At 43.2% G+C, this 21,247-nt stretch overlaps 1 long non-coding RNA gene across 3 annotated transcripts in view; it reads left to right on the top strand.

Moving 5' to 3' along the window:
• The first annotated feature begins 7,722 nt into the window (after positions 1-7,722).
• Positions 7,723-21,247, top strand: part of LOC127487500 (uncharacterized) — a 28,588-nt gene continuing 15,063 nt past the window's right edge. The window contains exons 1-2 of one of the 3 annotated variants that reach the window (XR_016220621.1): positions 7,723-9,090; positions 20,658-20,735. This is a non-coding gene — a long non-coding RNA (uncharacterized LOC127487500). The remainder of the gene's footprint in view (positions 9,091-20,657; positions 20,736-21,247) is intronic. The other 2 variants (XR_016220620.1, XR_016220619.1) reach the window with 2 other exon arrangements.

The raw sequence follows: 21,247 nt of genomic DNA on the forward strand, positions 1-21,247 counted from the left end.
AAAAAAGGGGAACTATTAGTTTGGAGAACTGTAGCCAGATGTTGGAGGAAGTTGTAAGAATTTAGGGCCCAAGCTAATTTGTAGGTAAGAAACGAAACTCCAGAAACAGTGATCGAGGCTAGAGTCCAAGGTCAGATGCATTGCAATTTTCTCCTGAAAATTTTTCTCTTTACAGCTATCCCCATTCCTACCAAAGATAATGAAGATAAAACTACTTTACATGCAAAATAAGTTTCATCTCTTTAAACCTGGCAGGATCATTTATGTAAGTGCAGCCAGAGCAGAGACTGATCACATGGCTTTTTTAAAAACTTTTATTTAACAAATATAAATTTCCAAAGTACAGCTTATGGATTACAGTGACTTTTTCACCCCATAACTTCCTCCCACCCGCGACCCTCCCTTCTTCCGCTCCCTCTCCCATTCCATTCACATCAAGATTCATTTTCAATTATCTTTATATACAGAAGATCAATTTAGCATATATTAAGTAAAGATTTCAACAGTTTGTACCCACACGGAAACACAAAGTGAAAAATACTATTTGAGTACTAGTTATAGCATTAATTCACAATGCACATCACATTAAGGACAGAGATCCTACATGGGGAGTAAGTGCACAGTGACTCCTGTTGCTGACTTAACAATTTGACACTCTTGTTTATGGCATCAGTAATCTCCCTAGGCTCTAGTCATGAGTTGCCTTTTGAGTTCACCGACTCTGATCTTATTTAGACAAGGTCGTAGTCAAAGTGGAAGTTCTCTCCTCCCTTCAGAGAAATGTACCTCCTTTTTTTGATGGCCTGTTCTTTCCACTGGAATCTCACTCGCAGAGATCTTTATTTAGGTTTTTGTTTGTTTGTTTGTTTGTTTTTTGCCAGAATGTCTTGGCTTTCCATGCCTAAAATACTCTCATGGGCTCTTCAACCAGATCTGAATGCCTTAAGGGCTGATTCTGAGGCCAGAATGCTCTTTAGGACATCTGCCATTCTATGAGTCTGCTGTGTATCCCACTTCCCATGTTGGATCCTTCTCTCCCTTTTTTATTCTATCAGTTAGTATTAGCAGACACTAGTCTTGTTTATGTGATCCCTTTGACTCTTAGTCAGTACCTATCAATTTGGATGAATTCCTTTCTCCTTGAGGTACCACAAAAGCCCTGATGTTTCTGGGCCTCCCAGAAAGTGATATTCTCTGCTCACCTATAAGGGAACCAAGTATGGGAGTCATATTTGGAGTTCTAGGCCAGTTTCTTTTTTTTCTTTCCCAAGGAGTTTTATTAGCTCCATAAAGTCAACCTTAGTTCCTTAAAGTTGTCAAGTCATATCTGAAAATACCACATTCCAGTCAACGCCTGGTAATAAAACCAGTTCCCAGTTGTGTCTTGTTACAAAGAGAATAGATTCTTATTGAACTTATGCGAATAACTATATTGCCATAAACTTAAAAATGTAGGTGTCTTGTAATTGCGCCTAACTATTGTTCCCAATTTAATATCTCTGAAATTGGAATATGACTTACAGTCAATTGCATCCCATTGGTCAGGACAATACATATCTTAAAACTTGTGGTTTTCAGTCCTGACTCCACATTAGAATCATCTGGAGGATGCAAAACAGTGAGAGGCCTGGTCCTCACACCAGAGATTCTATTAAATTGGTTAGGATAGAGAAGTATGCACCTGTATATAAAAACCTACCTAGATTTGGAACCCCTGCCACAGACAGGCAAAATAATATACCATCCTAGTATTCCAAAGTCAACTCTGGGTGACTCTTACTAAAGTAATAGGAAGATTTGACTTTCAACGTTTAGAGAAGTTCAATTAGGTTTCCTAGTGCTGGAAGAAAGAAACTTGGCTTGGATGAAAAAGACCTAGGCTGTGTCTAACAATTCTAGTGTTATTAGTTTTGTCTTTTGTGAAATAGCAACATACCAACTTCACAGGGTTGTTGTGAGGAATAAACAAAATTGTATAATAAAGCTTCTGATGCATTAATTTAAATTAGAAGTAGATTTCTTGAGCCCAGAAGAATAACAATGAAGTTAAGTGTTAAGGCTTCTAAAAATCTTTTAAAATGAACTTCTAGTGTTAAGTTCTCCAAGTCATCTACATAGCAAACATGGAAACAACAAAAGTATAAAGAGTCGGTGGCAGCTTATTTTCTGATTTGTTCATAAAATCTTGAAGGAACTGAGTGGAAAGGACTTATGCTAATAAGTTTATGTTGACATACCCAAAACACATCCCAATTCACCCAGCCACATTTGTAGAAAAGAGGGCCAGCTTTCTCTACAGCCAGTAGTCACAAATAAAAACATGAAATGTGGACAAATTTGTATGATAGTACTAACATGGGCACCATTTCCTGTTTTAGGTTGGGGAATTATGTGCTTTATATTATATTCAAACTAATTTCTACATGTATCATAATGGCTTTTCTTGTTTGCTGAAAAGATATGTAATACTGCAGCCTTTTTCCAGTAGGAGAAAAAATATTTTCCAGCTGCATTGCATTTCTGGAAATGGGATCAACTATAACCACTGGCACCAAATATTCGGCAGTCTGGATACTGGTGGAGAGAAGGGAGGAGGTTGCCTTGCTCCTAAATAGCCTAGCCACAGGGTGATACTTCTGTGTTGTGAGTAGCGGAGCCTGTGGGGAAAGTTAGCAGCACGTGATGTCAAACTACAAGCTGGAATTACCTTTATCTCAGGTAAGTTGGGGGAACTCTTTTTCATGTATAGCCAGTGCTTGTGTGGATGTCCCACTTTATGGGTAATTCACAAAAAAAAATTTAGAGCATATTTACATCCTTTTCTCCCAACTGTCTTAACACTCACTATGATTCTCTAAACTGCCCCTTCTACTCGGTTAGGGTGTGCTAGGACACTGAATGCCAGCAGGCTAGCATTCATTAAATGCCTACCATGTGCCAAACTATTTAGTAGGTGACATCTGTACACAACTTTGCCACGTAAGTAGTATTACCTTATTTTCCAGAGGAGAAAACAAAAGTTTAGGAAGTGTGAGATGACTGTCTAATGCCACACACACCTTTCATAGCAGATGGTAGTGACTTCTAGGTTAGCAATGACCTTTGATAACTCGAGTCAGAAAAACTTTTCTCCAAGTAAAAGGAATCTGAAATGACTTTTTCCAATTTAGCGTGGCAACCTTGAAGGAATCACTTTATGTAAGAGAAGCTGAAGGCTCTTTAGCACTTGAGAGAACAAGCCATGTAAACACAGGTTCTATGAGTGTTATTCATTTTAAAAAATTAAAATCAGTTGGAACAAAGATGGTTAAAATGTCTTTATGGCTAGATATTATCCTTGTAGGGCAGGTGATAAATGTAGTTAATATTATTTTTTGCAAAATATTTTGCCTGATGGAGAGCGAGTTCCACGCACCACCCCCCATAAAGTCGATTACCTTAGCCCCTTGTCTCACTGCACATCATCGTTTCCATAGCAACAAGGCAGATGGGAGAAGTAGAGGTGGTGGGCAGCCATTAAGATGATGGAAATGCAATGGAAAATTCCACCTTAAATAACAATATGCAAATCACTTTAGTATATGATAAACAACAAAGAAAATGATGCTTTTTTTGGTAGTCAGATTATTTGGTTCGTGGAATGTGCTCATTTTTCTGACAGCTTCTCTATCTTGTGTTATCTTTCTTGCCTTTTTTTTTTGAGACCAAAATAAAATCATTAAAAAACAAAAATTCAACCTGACAATGCATGTGACTCAGTGGCAGATGTAGTGATTTGTGCTTCCAGAGATAGTTCTTGAGCTGAAGATTCATAAAAGATTTTAATTGCAAAATGAATTTGACTCTCGATTAAGTAATCTTTGGTTGCCAGGATATAGCTGAAGAGTGAGATATTCCTCAGAAATTAAATTTCTCCAGTTTTTTTTTTTTTGCTATTGAAGACTTCTGCTATTATTTTCTTTATGGCTTACTAAAGTATTTTTAGCATTAGAAGTACTTTTAAGTGTACAATATTGACCTATGTGAACTTAGCTCAATGAAATATAAAATTTCCTTTTTGGGTCCATATTACTACATTTGTGTACTTTCAAAATTGAGTTTCTCCAATACAAAATCTTTTCTGAAATACTTTTTTTTGAAATGGTAATGGGATAGAATGGACAACATAGATATTTGTTTTATATTTTCAAAAATGTAGGTTTGTTTTAAATATCTCTTGTACAACACAAAGAATATTGTAAACACTATTTGTATCTTATGGGAGTAAATAAAAATACAGAAATGGGACTCTTCTAAGTTGGGGAAATGTCTACATCATCTCATTTTGAGGACAAATGTAGGCATTCATGACAACACCTGTATTATTTATGGTCATTATTAATACATTTCTCCTGGGTTTCAAGCAATCAAGGATCAGAGACCACATCTCTAAAAGCCTCTAAGAATAATGATCAAACACCGTCTCAGCTTCTATGTACACACATAGTGTTGCTCTCACCTGCTGGCTGCATTCCCTTAAGACACACCCTCCTTTCTTCGAATCTTAGCACACCTTCCCCTGGGATCATAGCTGCATGTGGGAGTCCCACTCATAAGGCCCAGTACTTTCAGATCAAAGTCACTCTATTGCTCTATTCAGTGAGGTCCATGGCCCCAGGTTCTCAAGGTGAGGTTTCCTTCGCCACTTGCATTAGAATAACCTGAAGTAAAAATTCGGAGCCCCGGATCCAGACCTACTGATTCATTTCTGGGGCCTCTGACCCAGACCTACTTATCTATTTCTGGGGCTGAGATGTGATAATCTGCATTTTTAATAGTCTTCCCAATTATTATTATTATTTTTAGTGCTCAGACCCATCCCTCAGCTTAGGAATGTCAACAGTGGGGGAAAATCCCTGGTGCTAAGAATACCTTCAGGCCCTATCTGTGCAAGCATAGGAAACACGTGCTCTTCCTTCTTTTTTTTTTTTTTTTTTTTTTTTTTTTTGACAGGCAGAGTGGACAGTGAGAGAGAGAGACAGAGAGAAAGGTCTTCCTTTGCCGTTGGTTTACCCTCCAATGGCCGCCGCGGCCAGCGCGCTGCGGCCGGCGCACCGCACTGATCCGATAGCAGGAGCCAGGAGCCAGGTGCTTTTCCTGGTCTCCCATAGGGTGCAGGGCCCAAGCACCTGGGCCATCCTCCACTGCACTCCCTGGCCACAGCAGAGAGCTGGCCTGGAAGAGGGGCAACCGGGACAGAATCCGGCGCCCCAACCGGGACTAGAACCCGGTGTGCCGGTGCCGCTAGGCGGAGGATTAGCCTAGTGAGCCGCGGCGCCGGCCTCTTCCTTCTTTTCTTGCTGACCACAGCAACCCTCCTCAGCCCTCTGCACCTGCACCCGTCAGCTGCCCCATGTTAGGCCTTAAAGCCTTTTAGTTGATCCTCATAATATTCTCCTTATAGTCTTTTGAGAAATTATCTTGTTTGTAAGCATGGTTTAGGAATGGGTATGTTTCGGGGGCAGGTGTCCAACTGCTCTGCCCTCACTGGATGACTTTGGTCATGCTGTTTCTTCCTAAAGGGAGGTGGAGGTGGGGTGCAGTGGTGTGCAGGGTCTTATAGGAAAACATCTCCATGTAGTGACATGGATATTTACTTTTTTTTAATTTTATTTTTATATTTATTTTGTCGTTTTTTAGGCTTTTAAAAAAATTTATTTGACAGATAGACAGTGAGAGAGAGAGAAAAGTCTTCCTTCTGTTGGTTCACCCCCCCAAATGGCTGCTATAGCCGGAGCTACGCCGATCCAAAACCAGGAGCCAGGTGCCTCCTCCTGGTCTCCCATGCGGGTGCAGGGGCCCAAGCACTAGGGCCATCCTCCACTGCCTTCCTGGACCACAGTAGAGAGCTAGATTGGAAGAGGAGCAACCGAGACTAGAACCTGGTGCCCATATAAGATGCCGGTGCCGCAAGTGGAGAATTAACCAAGTGACCCATGGTGCCGGCCCCGGATACTTCCTTTGATATGACTTCAGTGCAGAATGATTCATGCTTATATGAATCCTAGCTTGCATTTCCTGTGACTAACCAAATTGTGATAAAAGGAAAATGACCCAGAAGCATTGGTAGATGTATGGGAAAGCCTATTTGAGTTTTTTTTTTTTTTTTTTAAAGTACCAAGGAGGGCAAGAAAGGATCGTGGCAATTCTGGCATTTGCAAGTGATTTACAGCTCCTCATAGCCATGCGCTCTTTTGATCCTTCCAGGAACACTCAGGACTTGGAGGTGGTTGTTACCCCCATTTTGCAGATGAAGGTACTGAGCCCCCATTGAGGTGATGCTGACTTGGTCAGGGCTGGGACTAGGGCACAGGTCTTTGGTCTCTTGGTCCACTCCTGTGTGCCTGTTCTCCCACTCTGCACTCTTGACTAATTGAAGAAGAGTAGCTGGAGCTGGAGTTTGGAAACTGCCTCTGCTTACTTTATAATTTTGCCCAGGGTTAGCCTGAGTGATCAGAGAAGAAGGTATATTTAGCAGACCAGACTTTTTGCCTAGGCTGACCCCTGCTAAATGAATGCCGGTGACCGGTGGTGTTTCCTTAGGCTGAACTGCATAATAGGTCTTTCAAGTGCGTAAGGCAAGACCACCCGACTCACTTTTAACTGATGAAGCTGCAACCAGATCCTTGTAGGTGAAAGGCATATGCATTAGCTGTGAGATAATAGATTTCCAGATGGCTGGAAAAGTACCCCTGTCTATGCCTTGGCCAGAGGTATTGACCAATAAACGGCTTTGTGTCAATAGATCATTAGCTATCGAGCAAGTGAATGTTACACGTAGATAATAGCATTTACTCAAGGTCTTTTATAAAACCATTTAATGTACAATCTTTACTTAAGGTCCTCAGAGGAAAAGGTTCTGTGAGATTCCTTTAGATAGAGGTTTTCAATATAATACATTTTGTGAGGGACTTACATGTACTGAAAATTAAACAAGGTGTACTTGGAAGAGGGGAGAAGGTGGCTGCATTTGTGAGTGGTTTTGAATAGTGCTTTTTAACAAATGGCACTGCGTTTCCAAGTGTCCTCTCCATGGATGTAATTTGAAAAGCAGTGTTGAGTGATGCCTAAGACGGTAGAAGCATATTCTTGATGTAACTGTCATTTCCTCCTGAAGAAAATGATGATTTTTCACTCTGCTTCATGTAAATGCAAATGCAATGCCTGTCTCTGAGAAGTTGTTCTCCCCAGTGAATTAATCTCCAAAGGGGCGATGACTTGGCTAGTTTCTTTGACATTCAATTTAAAGGGATTGATCTGGGTGAGGCTGGTAATTGCGCCTCCTACCACGTGTGCTGTGTGCGTATTTGCATGAGAGGGAAATGAATGCAAAGGCAAGAGTGCCGTCAGCACTTGGGAGTTGGCAGGAGACCTTCTCTTCATGATTGCTTTTAAAAATGGCTTTGAGTGGTCTGGGGAATAAATTAATTACTTTAATATCTTCTTCATAAGGAGAATATGGAACACTACCATGAAGTATAAAGCCCCAAGGTGAACAGGATTGAAAGCAAAGGTAATACTCTAAGGAAGAAGCCAGCTCTCCTGAATAATATTGCAAATAGCCTAAGAGGCAGAAAAATGAACCGGGCCTGCCAGATATTTGCGTGTCTGTCACCTCGGTGTTAGCGAGGTTGCAGAGATGGAAGATATTTTACATCTTCACCAAGTCTGCAGCAAGAATCAGAATTGAGGGGGAAAGGTGAGAAATCAAACACAGCTCGTTGGTTTCCAGAAAGACAGCCTGACAAAACTGCCTGTAACTCCCATTTCAACAGTTGCCATGCGGCTCTGAAGCGTAACATAATCAATTTAAAGTTAGGACAAAAGAAAAGTTTTCAGTAACGCATCGTTCTTGATTTTGCAGTTTTCCTCTTGCACGGTTTGTAGCTAGAACCATATGTGATGAAGAGTTTTCCGTTATAGAAAGACATGGTGGTAAATTTATTACAAAGAATGTCTACTTGGTTTTCACTTGTGTTGTCAATGCAACTTCGAGTGCGTTTATGCAGTTTACACTGCTCTTCTTTCACAGCTCTGTCTGTGGGATGGACAAGGCGTGGTTCAGTCCTTGGGCTCACCGCATGACCACTGAATGCTCCCGAGCGCCAGGCTGTGCTCTGAGCGTGAAGACTCATCTCTAATCCTCACCAGCCTGTGAGACCACGCCATGGGCAGGTGCAGGATGTTGATCAGGGAATGCATTTAGTGGCAACACCTGTGAAGGCGCAGGGGGCGCGGAGGGCCGTGGAGGGCCGTGGGAAAGGAAGGAACTCCCCTGTGAAGTGGCTACAGCGAAGGCCTCTGGGAGCGCTGGAGCTTGGAGAGCCCCTCGCGATTGTCCCATCATGTGTGAAAGGAACTGGGCTCTTACTCGCCCTGCCCCCAGCTACCCAATGGTCAATGCTTTTCCATCTCCCAGGAAGGGGTGCGACCCTGGGCAAGGCCATCTCTCATCTGCTGAACGCCATTGGCTGTTAATGTTTCTCTGTGTTGGGGTTGGTTGCATCCATGCTGAAGTGGGTCTGGATGGGTAGCTCACCGCTGCCCTCAGTACAGATGTTATCCCCGTTTTGGCAATAAACAATGAGACTTCAGGAGCTTAACAACTTGCCCAGGGTCACGCAGCTAAGAGGAGGGGCCAGGATAACCGACGTGCAGCCTGATCAGGAGCTCACAATGGGACTGGCTATTTTGCTTCCTTCTAATTGCTGAAGACTACATAAGTACACTAGGAAATGAGATACACTGATGTTGAGTTCACACACTGATGGCACTTTTACTTTCTGTCATCTTCGTGTGTGTGCTGGAGAGACCATTAGCCGTCCTAGTTGTCCTGGCATGCAGCCAGACAGCATCATCCAGTTTATTTTGCAGTAAAAAGGGCGGCTTTGCAGCCTGGTCAATGGTCCATGATCCTCTAAGCTTCTCCCCCTCACCCAGGTGCTTTGTTAGCCAGAATAGAGTTGGGAACTGGTGTTGAGGTTAACAGGGCTTCTGTGGGGCTGGGTAGTATCTGAGTGAGTCCATGGAGCAGAGAGCAACTTACCACAGGTAAGCCTTTGCCCTAGGCTGTGTTACCCAAGGGAGAAATAAATTTCACCAGGAAATTAATTTTACTGGGAATCGGGGATATTTGTTATAGGAACTTAAGTCTACTCTCACAAGTGAATGTAAAATTTATTATAATTATTATTGGGGTTGTATGGTGGTTAATTTTATGTTTCAAATGGGCTGGAACACATTGTCCAGATCTTCTATTGAACATCATTCTAGATGTTTCTATGAGGGTGTATTTGAAGGAGGTTAACATTTTATAGGTGAATTTTGAGCAAGTAGTATGTCCTCCATGGTGTGGGTAGACTTCAGCCAATCATTTGGAGGCTTTAACAGAAAAAGGAGTGACCCTCCCCAGCTGAGAATGCATTTTGCCAGCAGCCTGCCTTTGAGCCCCATGGGCTCTTCCTGGCTTTTCAGAGTGCCTTTCCACTTGACTATAACTTCTCCCCGAGTTTGCAGCCTGCTGGCTTCCCCATCAGATTCTAAACTCTTTAAGCCTCCATAATCCCATGAGGTAATTCCTTAACATTTCTTTAAAATAGATGCATATTTTTAGAGAAGTTACTATCATTTGAAGCATCCGGATAAGGAATATCCACTTCAGAGTTAGCAACAGCATCTTCATGAGACTTTATAGAAATGTCCTTCCAAAGTTTAATTAATTAGCATAAAGCATGTTAGACTTTTTGTTTTTTATATTGGAAACCCAGATAGTATTCACGTTGCATGGCTGACTAAAACGATTTTGTCAGTCGTTCACCTTTGCCAGAGTGAGATGTAGGAACCTGTCCAGCCCAGCAGCCTCAGTCTAGAGCTCTGCTGGGCCAGGCCGGGTGTGCCCCTGACCCGCAGAAGGCTCTGCAGCCTGAGCCAGCCAGGAGTCCTGCTGATTCTTCCACCAGAGCCTCTTCCTGCCTGCCCCTGAGTGGACCTCTCATGCAAGGAGTTTGCTGCTGAGCCGAGACAAAGACAGGGATTTTATTCAGCTTCCAGGCACAGGCTGATTGCGTTGCATTTTAAAAAAAAATTGTTTACTAATCAATAAGGCGCAGGTGCACAATTTGATATAAGACTGATAAAAATGCTACCCTAATGCATATATATGTGTGTGTGTGTGTGTGTGTGTGTGTCCTTTTATCCTGAGACCTTGGAGGCTGTTACTATTTTACCAAAGTGAATGCATGATAATCCATTTGATTTAGACCAGTTCCCCAAGAATGGAATTAAGGCAACACAGAGCAGTATGGACAAGAATATGGACAGTGGTTTCTCAGGGTCTGGATGAATCCCAGAGCTATTTCTTGCTGGTTGTGTGGCTTGCTCAGCACACTATTTCTTCTCAGAAGCATGTATCTGTTGCCAAGGGCTGTTGGGAAGATCACATGGGCTCATGCCGGCAACATGGTTAGTACAGTAACTTAGGAAGTGTCCAGCAGAAGTGCTAATAAATATTAATACTGTTAATGAGTGGTTCTACATAACAGACTTTCAGGTGAATGAAGTTTAACCTGTTAAACATCATTATAAAAAGTAAGGTGTTTATATATATATGCATATATATATAAACATTTCTTACTTGCCTCATTTTAAAATATATTTATTTTTAAAGTTTTATTTATTCATTTGAAAGTCAGAGTCACAGAGAGAGGGAGAGATCTTCCATCCACCAGTTCACTCCCCAAGTGACTGCAAAGGCCAGGAGCTTCTTTCGGATCTTGCATGTGGGTGCAGGGGGGCACAAAGCACTTGGATCATCTTCTGCTGCTTTTCACAGGCCATGGGCACAGAGCTGGATTGGAAGTAGATGGGTTGCCAGCACTGCAGGCGGCGGCCTTACCCCCCACGCCACAATGCCGACCACATATATTTTTATTTTTAATGGGCACACAGTAATTGTACATATTTATGGGAAACAGAGTGACTTTTCAATACATGTATACAATGTATAATGTTTAGATCAGGGTAATTGTCTTATGTATCACTTCCCACATTTATCATGTGCTTGTGATGGAGTATTCAAAGTGCTCTCTGCTAGCTATTTAAAAATATTCAATTAATTGTTGTCAACCATGTTTGTCTTACTGGGCTAAAGAACATTAGAGGTGATTCCTCCACTAAGCTGCAGCCCTGTACCCGTTAACCACCCTCTCTCTGCCCCTCCTTTCTGCACGTTTTTCCTGGGCACTGGGGACCCCTGGGAACCACCATTCTATATTCGACTACTTTGATATCAACTTTAGCTTCTGCACGCATGAGAACATGTGGCATTCACCTTCATGTGCCCAAATTATTTCACTAAACGTAATGTCATCCATGCTGCTGCAAGTGACAGAACTTCCTCACCTCTCTTTCCAATGATGAGAGTCAGTATTGAGGCCGGCGCCGCGGCTCACTAGGCTGATCCTCCACCTTGCAGCGCCGGCACACCGGGTTCTAGTCCCGGTCGGGGTGCCGGATTCTGTCCCGGTTGCTCCTCTTCCAGGCCAGCCCTCTGCTGTGGCCAGGGAGTGCAGTGGAGGATGGCCCAAGTGCTTGGGCCCTGCACCCCATGGGAAACCAGGATAAGTACCTGGCTCCTGCCATCGGATCAGTGCGGTGCGCCGGCCGCGGTGGCCATTGGAGGGTGAACCAATGGCAAAGGAAGAAAGGAAGACCTTTCTCTCTTTCTCTCTCTCTCACTGTCCACTCTGCCTGTCAAAAAAAAAAAAAAAAAAAAAAAAAAAAAAAAAAAAAGTGAGGCAGTGCTAACATCCACTGCGAAACAGTGAGAGCTCAGCTGTGTGCTATCAACATATGTAGGTTAATTTTGAGAGACGCTCCGAGGAGCTGTGGGACCCGAGTGTTGTGTGTTTGAATCAGCTTGGGGAACGTTAGTGAGTCGGTCGGCTTGGGCTGCCGGGCAGCTCAACAACCCTTAGGGAGGCTGCAAGTCTGAGATGAGGGTGCTGACAGGAGTGCTCTCTGGTGAGGTGTGAGAAGACCACCTTCTCTGTGTGCTCATGTGGTCTGTGCTCTGTGTGCCGTCACTCCTTGTGTCTCTCTTCTTAGAGGGACACCTACCCTTGTGAGTTCATTTTTAACATTTATTATCTCCTTAAAGATTCCATCTCCAAAAATAGTCACACCATGGGCTGGGGCTTCAGCCTAGAACTTTTAGGGAGCAGGGGACAATTCTACCCACAACAACTGGGTTTGAAATATGTTTCTTGGGGCTGGTGCTGTGGTGCAGTGGGTTACAGCCAAGGCCTGCAGTGCTGGCATCCCATATGGGTATCGGTTCCAGACCTGGCTGCTCCACTTCTGATGCAGCTTTCTGCTAATGCACCTGGGAAAGCAGCAGAGGATGGCCCAACAGCTTGGGCCCCTGGACCTATGTGGGAGACCCGGAAGAAGCTCCTGGCTCTTGGCTCCAGCCTGGCCCAGCTCTGGCTGTTGTGGCCATTTGGGGAATGAACCAGTGGATGGAAGGTCTCTCTCCTGTGTCTCTCCTTGTCACTCTCCGTAACCATGTCTTAAAATAAATCAATCAATCTAAAAAAAAAAAAAAAAACTGTTTCTTTGTTATAGTACTTCATATCTCAAAGAAACTCATTGAGACAACCCATATCTCATACTGCTTCCCACACTTACTTTTCTATGAGATTCTGTTTTAAATTTTTTTTAAGGATTTATTTATTTATTTGAGAGGTAGAGTTACAGACAGTGAGACAGAGAGACAGAGAGAAAGGTCTTCCTTCTGTTGGTTCACTCCCCAGATGGCTGCAGTGGCCAGAGCTGTGCTGATCCGAAGCCAGGAGCCAGGAGCTTCTTCCCAGTCTCTCATGCGGGTGCAGGAGCCCAAGCACTTGGGCCATCTTCCACTGCCTTCCCAGCCCACAGCAGAGAGCTGGATTGATAGAGGAGCAGCCAGGACTAGAACCCGAGCCCATATGGGATGCCAGCGCTGCAGGCAGAGGATTAACCTACTGCGCCACGGCGCCGGCCCCCAGTTTTAATTTTTTAAGAGATCAAGAGATCATTTTTAAGCTCACTCCTGTGTGAGCTTGTGTGTGCGCTGTGGGGTGTCCTCAGAGGCCGCTGGGGCGGGCAGGACGGTTCTCCAGGAAGCATTGGGTTTATTCCCACCTTCTTGTTCCAGTTTCGATGTTGCTTTTCGTAGGCACCTCCAAGCAGGCCAGTGAGGCGGCTGCTTTCTGTGCATCCGTGAACTTGTCGCTCGCAGCCTATTTTCTGTCACGGTGGCTGTGATGGCCACTACTTATGCTCAGATGCCCTTCCAGAGTTTCCCGGGAAAGCTGAGGGAGGGTGTGTGACTGTAAATATTAATAAGTGGCATGTCATTGTACATTGAAAGCAGTTCTCTCCCTCCCTGAAAAAAAAAATGGTAATACTAGACTAGTGTGCTCTTGGATTGACATTGCTGTAATGTGACATGCTCATCTGTATTCATGCAGAGCTTCAAAACAACCACCCTAGCCTGCAGAGGCTTCTAATTAAATAGCTGGAAAAACCATCTACCATTATCTCATTTGAACTTTCTGTACTGTAATTGCTTATTTCCTCCACTGCTTCTTATTCTTTTTAATGCATAAATAAAGCCTTCAGATTTTAATTTTCCTGTGACTATTTTTTACCCATAAATAATATTATTGTTGACATTTCTTTCGTCGGTTTGCTTAAAATAAAAGTTTATTGCGTTATCTTTCTGATGCAATGTTTAAAGGCAAATTACTATAATTCCCCATTATTAAGGAATTATTACTAATAAACATTGTGATTCACTGCTACAAAACATTAAAGCATGTAATTTTCTCCTGTGTGCTTAGCTTCATTAACAAATGCAGGGCTTCATTATTATTTGGTGGTTGTATTTGGGAACATCATTCTCTTCAGGCAGGATGCTGTTTTGGAAATGTGGTCTCTGGAGCAGTAGAAGCCACTTACTAGCTATTGGGCCTTGGGCAATTTATTGGAAATCTAGAATATATGTTTTTTAAAAATTTATTTATTTATTTATTTATTTGAAAAGCAGAGTTACAGAGAGGCATGGCAGAGAGAGACACAGAGAGACACAGAGAGAGAGAGAGAGAGGGCTTCCATCTGTTGGTTCACTCCTCAAATGGCCTCAGTGGTTGGAGCTGGGCCAATCCGAAGCCAGGAGCCAGGAGCTTCTTCCAGGTCGCCCACGTGGGTGCAGGGGCCCAAGGACTTGGGTCATCTTCTACTGCTTTCCCAGGCCATAGCAGAGAGCTGGATCAGAAGTGGAGCAGTCAGGACTTGAACTGTCACCCATTTGTGATGCTGGCACTGCAGACTTGGGCTTTAACCCATTGAGCCACAGTGATGGCCCCAGAATATACATTTTAAATCTGTATAATGATACTACCTTAGTTTAGGAGTCATGTGATCACAAGGATGATAAACTCTTTTAAGAGAGTTGAAAACAGGTGAATTTTTCTCTAATCACAAGATATCATTTGACTACTTGATTCATTCATTTAAACATCTTAAGCATCCAATATCTCCCAAGCACTATTCTATGAATAGTGGGAATAAAAGCAAGCAAAATGCCTTTTGTGGTGGAACTTGGTGCAGGTGAGATAGATGGCACCTGTGAGGCCAGGCCGTGGGAAGAACTAAAAAGACAATAGGACGGAGGAAGGGCAGGGCTGCTGTGCAAACCAGAAAGGACACTCCTTCCTCTGGATAGCTTATCATTGGACAACGTCTTAATTTCTATGCAAATATTTGGTGATTATGATGTGAGTGCTGCCCCCTGGAGTTGTGTAGCACACTTCCTGGAAGACAAGTGGGAACTCCTCAAAGGAGAGAATGAAGGCAGCAAAAGTGCTACTGTGGGTAAGTTAGCCAGGGAAGGCCTCATAAGGTGAGACGTGTATAGAGATCTGGTAAAGTGAGGGAAGAAGGCTGGCAGATGTCTAGGGAACAGGCACCCAAGGAGAAGAAACCTTAAGCAAAAAGGCCCTGGGGTGCACGTGTGAGTGATGTTCAGTGAGAGGGCTGAGTCGGCTTCATGTTACTGGCATCAGGGAGACTGATACGTGGTGGAAGAGCTAATGTGGGATGGGCAATGGAAGAGTGTCACTCCTCCGCGAGCAGAGGAGCAGCACCGGACCAGACGCTGTTCTCTCTCCCCGGTCCTTCCCGGATTTGCTGCCGCTCCCCCGCCTCCGCGGAGCAGCGGCACCTGCGAGCTCTCCGACCAACTCTCTCAGGGGGGCCCGCGTGTTGTCTCTCTCCCCCTTTTAAGGGGTTGGGTCAGGAATCAGCTAATTGACGAGGCAGCTGTGTAAGATTTGTTTACTCTCTCTCAGCGACATATGACAGGAGATCAGATGCATAGAGTTAGTCTTAATAGTCTCAGTGGTCTAGTCTCGGTAGTCTCAGTACTTATTTCGCCATGTTGCGGGAGACAGGTCCTGCTCCCCACAGAAGAGGAAAGGGGAAGGGAGGGGGCAAACCACGTAGGGGTCAGTGGGCTGTGATGAGAACCAGAGAGGGAGCAGGCAATCAGAGTGTTCTGAGCAAGGATTATAGCAGGAAGCCAGTTAGGAGATTTCTGACATAAGGCAAGACAGGTGATCATGGTTTGGACCAGACCTGTAGTTGTGTAGGTGACATGCAAGTAGTGGAACTGTGCACATTTCATAGGTAAAAACCAAACCATTAAATGGGAGTGTATGTGAGACAGAGGAACTTGGAAAGACTCCCATGTTTTGGGTCTGAATGACACAGAGGCAACAGTGGCCATTACTGAGTGAGGGAGACTCCAGGAGCAGGTGGAGTACAAGATCAAGTGTTTGGTTTTCAAGGTACGGAAGTTCCTGCTGGCATCCTAGTGGAGACCATGAGCAGATGATTGGACGTGGAAGCCTGGAGGTCAGAGAAGAAGACATCGGAACTAAAGGAAATCAAGAGAAAAGCCTTATAGGGAGGGGTTCCATCGGCATAGTCAAAGCTTGGCTGTGTAGTTGGATCTTTGGAGACTTGAGCCCCAAAAGCTCTGACTTTTCATACTCAGGGCCAGGTAGGCCTACATGCAGTCTCTTTCCAAACCCACTGAAATGTCCTTTTTTTTTTTTTTTTTTTTTTTACCTTTAGTTAATATTACCCAAAGAGGGACTCTGTGGGGCCCAGTTTGTCTCCTACCTTTCAAATGTCAACTGCACATTGGTCCTGGATCAGCTGTCCATTGCACAGGAGTCACCCCATGTCCTGTGAGCGGTGACTGGTGGCAGAGGCGGCAGCCACTGGCACAGACCCTGGGTTATGGAGCTATTAGGAAGGAGAAGAAAATAACCTGAGAAATTGCCTTGCTGAGAGCCTGTCCCTGCTTTATTTTTTAATTTTTAGAAGATTAATTTTATTTATTTATAATAGAATTACAGAGAGAGAGGGGAGTGGGGAGAGAGAAAGAGAGAGAGAGAGAGAGGATCTTACATCTGTTGGTTCATTCCACAAATAGCTGCAATGGTGGGACCTGGGCCAGCCTGGAGCCAGGAGCTACTTCCAGATTTCCCATGTGGATGCAGGAACCCAAGCACTTGGGCAGTCCTCCACTGCTTTCCCAGGTGCATCAGCAGAGAGATGGATCAGAAGTGGAGCAGCCAGGACTCAAACTGGCACCCATATGGGATGCTGGCACTGCAGGCGGAGGCTTACCTACTGTGCAACAGCTCTGCCCCTTTTTTGTACTTTTTAAAAATTTATTTTATTTATATAAAGGTAACAAATTTCATACACAGTGTTAAGAGCATAATGATACTTTCCAATCTACCCTCTTTTCCTCCCTTGCTCCCACCTTCCCTCCTCTCTCCTTTCTTATTTTTCTATATTTTTCAATTTACTTTAGAATCACAAGTTTAATCCTCCACTAAAAAAGAATTCAGCAAGTAGTAAGTAGAAAACCACTGTTCCTCAGGAGCATAGACAAGGACTATAATCAATAACCAAATCTTAAAATGTCAATTTTACTAATACATTATATTTTTTGTATTCTGTATATTGGTTAGCACATATTAGAGGAAACGTATTTGTCTTTTGGGGCTGGGTTATTTCACTAAGCATAATGGTCTCCAGTTGCATCTATTTTGTTGTGAAAGACAGGATTTCATTCTTTTTTATGGCTGAGTTGTAGTCCATTGTGCATATAAACCACAATTTCTTTTTTTGTTATATAAATTTTTTCCTTTTTTAGAGAGAGAATTATTTTTTAAGATTTGTTTTATTTAGGTACAGAGAGAGAGGGAGGGAGAGAGAAAGTCAGAGATTGATCTTCCCTCTGCTGCTTCACTTCCCAGAGGCTGCAAAGGGCAGAGCTTGGCCAGGCTGAAGCCAGGAGCCAGGAGCCAGGACTTTCATCCAGGTCTTGCACAAGGCTGGCAGGGGTCCAAACATATGGGTCTTCTTCTGCTGCTTTTCTCAGGCATTAGCAGGGAGCTGGACTGGAAGTGGAGCAGCCTGGATTTGAACCAGCCTCCATATGAGATGCTGGCACTGCAAGTGGCTGCTTAACCTGTTGTGCCACAATGCTGGCCCATAAACCACAATTTCTTTATCCAATCATCAGTAGATGGCCAACAGGGTTGGTGGGAGTCTGATGTGTTTTATTTAATTCACAACTGGAGGGAAAAAATGAAAGACATAAATTTTCATGCTTGAGTACAGTCTAGGAGGAGGTTGTAGTTACAGAGTAGAATTTGTTTGTAGTTCTACCTGGTGCTCCTCTTGGTCTCCATCTTGCAAACATCACATTGTTTAACAAAGATTCATTTATTTATTCGAGAGACAGAGTGACAGAAAGAGAGAGACGGAGAGATCTTCCATCTGCTGGCTTACTCCCTAAATAGCTACAATAGCCAGGGCTGGGCCAGACTGAAGCCAGGGGCCAGGAACTCTATGCAGGTCTCCCACGTCGGTGCAGAGGCCCAAGCACTTGAGCCATCTTCCACTGCCTTCCCAGGTGGATTAGCAGGGAGCTGAATCACAAGTGGAGCAGCCAGGACTAGAACTGGTGCTTGGATATGGATGCTAGCACTGCAGGGGTGGCTTAACTTGCTATGCCACAATGCTGGACCACATAAATGTTTTTCATTCAAAAAGTGACCATTGCAAGAAGGCTTTTCCAAGTACTCCATAAATTCACATAGTTCCTGGGTTACAAGTATCTTCTCCCAAACCAAGAGATTTGTAATCTTTCAAGAATTAAAAATGTGTTGTCAGTTTATGAAAGGATACATGTTTGTTGTGTTTGGAAAATACAGAAAAATATAAAGTTGAAAAAGTCACTCATGAACTCATCATGCAGGAACAGCCGCTGTGTAGCACTGTGTGGTATTTTCTTCTCTGTCCCACATTCGCATAAGCTCCACACATCCACAGCTCACTGATAATCTGAATTTAATTAACTATTTTTCTATTTGGGGGATTTAAATTGTTTCCAATGTTTGCAATTATAACTAATGTTACAATCAACTTTTTGTATATAAACCCTCCCAAATATATGATTATTTCATTAGCGAAGATTCTTGGAGGTAAAATTATTGGTTCAAAATATATTTACTTATCTGCTTTAATATAACCCAGTTTGTATTCCAAACTAGGAGTTCCTGATGGCAAACATCTCTCATTGTCTTACCAGTTTTTAATCTCATTATTGTCTTAATTTGCACATCTCTGATTATTAGTTGTTGGTAATTAGTAAGGCTAATTGTATTCTAGTGTGTTTATTAGCCAGTTGTGTTTTCCTGAGAATTGTCTAATTGCATATGCCTATCTTTGTAATGCATGTCACTTATTTCTCTTGTTAATTTCTAACAACTTCTTTCATGTTGAGGGGAGTAGAGATGGGCCTGGCAGCAAGGATGACACTCAGAGTGCCTGCATCCCACATCAGAGTCCTTGGGTGTTAGTCCTGGCTCCACCTTCCTGATTATGTACACTCTGGCAAGGTACACTCTGGGAAGCAGAGGGTGATGCCAAAGTAACACATGGAAGATCGCGATTTAGTTCTGGGCTCCTGGCTTCAAACTCATGGGAGTGAGCTCGTGGGTAGGAGATCTCTTTATCTCTATCTCTCTACCTTTCAAATACAATAAAAAATTAACTAAATAATTGAAATAATATTACAATTTTTACTGTATTGCTTGAAAATATTTTCTTTTAAAAATCAATAGATTTTCATCACACTGTTAAAATACCACAAATCAGCCTCACACTGAGGAGTTCTTGTTTCTGTCGCCTGGCAAGTTCCAGTTCTTACTCATCTGCCCAACTGTTCCTTTTTCAGAGACATGGATATCATCCCCAAATTCCCTGATATCCTTGTTTTTAACTGTTGTTACCTGCTGAAACAAAGCAGCTGAATTTGAAACAAGTTCAATTTCATTTCCTTCAAGGACTAATTTATTTGCTGAGCCTGAGATATTGAACAACTAACACCTGGTCTCATCCAAACCCTTCGAATGTACTTTTCACTCAAGGATTTTCAGATTTCAACAAGAGATCCATTCTCTTGAATAACCGTGTTGTCAGGAAGTGAGTGACACGGAGCCCAGGGTAATCCCCTTGATTGTATTCTGTACCTGACTACAAACGGTCGGAGTTCCTTCTTTTTCTCCACCGTTTGTCAACCCGGAGCCTCTTCTTTTGATTTCCAAGGAGGCTGAGACGTACACTGATGTGGCAGGTTTCTCTGCAAGGTTCCTCTGGGAGCTGTGCACCTGTTCAGACTGATGTCTGTGTTTTCTGGAACACTGGTCGGCAGTCTGAATACTGACAGCAGTCTTCATTCATGCAACAGATGCAGCAAAACCAGATTTTCTTCTTTATTGCTTGATTTTAATTTTACATAAGATATTTTCTGACAGATGTTTTAATTATTTTAGGTGATCAAATCTATTTTTGAGCAGTAAATACATTTAAGTCATATCTGCCCACCAAAGATTTCTTCCATTTAAACAATTTTATTTATTTATTATTTGGAAGTTAGAGAGACAGAGAGCAAGTGAGCAAGAGAGGTCTTGTCCTCACTGTTTCACTTTGCAAATACTTGAAGCAAACAAGCCAGGAGCCTGGAACTCAATTCTGATCTCCCACGTGGGTGGCAGGAATTGAGTTACTTAAGCCTCTCAAGGTGTGTGTTAACAGGAAGCTGCAAGCTGAATTGGAGCTGGGACTGGATTTGAGACCCTCTGATATGGAATGTGAATCCTAGAGTCTTTACCGCTACACCAAATGCCTGCCCCCTATAATTTCATTTGTACTTTTAAAAAGTCTCATTTTCCTAGCACTGCTTCATGAAGAAGTCACTTCTTCCCTTTTAGTTTGCTTCACATAGTTCGGTAACTAATACATCTGTTTTCCTATTAGACCGTGAACTAGAATCTTTAAACTCTGCATCCACAATGTGGAGCAGGTTTTTCTAACTCTACTCCACACAGGGTTGGGGGAGGGAGGACCAGAGAGGAATCTGTGAGGCTGCAACTCCAGCGTGGGGTTACATCTTTGTTCTGAGCTTGCGGGAATGATGTGTCTTACAGGGAATGCTCCGCAGACATGACCTGACACAGGTTCCACCGTAGACTCACGGAGCCGGTCAGATAATCTGAGATCCCACGGTGAGTATGTTTCAGCCCCTCCCCAAATACCTTTACTTCCAGGGGGCTAGAGTGGCATGGCAGCTTTGCAGATGATACTGTGTAGACAAATCAATGATAAGGAAGGGGACGTTGTTTATAATTGTAATCAACGGCTGGCTTTGAAGCTGGGATGGCCAATCTTCAAAGCTTCAAAGTGGAGGCTGGTTGCGGAGTGGAACAGACAGTATTAAATCAGTGGTTTTCTGGAGCTGTTTTTGTCTTCTGGGAAGAAGGAATTCCTTAGGGAACCTTGCAATGTTAATTTTACCTGATGGTAAAATTTTACCATGGTCAGCAAATTGCGAATTGCGAATGTATCATAAACGCTCAGTGAATGCCAGAGGATTATGACTTTCTTTTCTTTTGCAGATTGTTATTCTTAGCAATTTTCTGGAAAGTATGAAGTAGAAAAACTCAATAAGGGCCTGGTGCCGTCGCTCACTTGGCTAATCCTCCGCCTGTGGCGCCGGCATCCCACATGGGCGCCTGGT

The sequence above is a fragment of the Oryctolagus cuniculus genome, chromosome 14 (assembly GCF_051225735.1).
Source record: "Oryctolagus cuniculus isolate XC-2025 breed Fujian yellow rabbit chromosome 14, ASM5122573v1, whole genome shotgun sequence".
NCBI classification, from domain to species: domain Eukaryota; kingdom Metazoa; phylum Chordata; class Mammalia; order Lagomorpha; family Leporidae; genus Oryctolagus; species Oryctolagus cuniculus.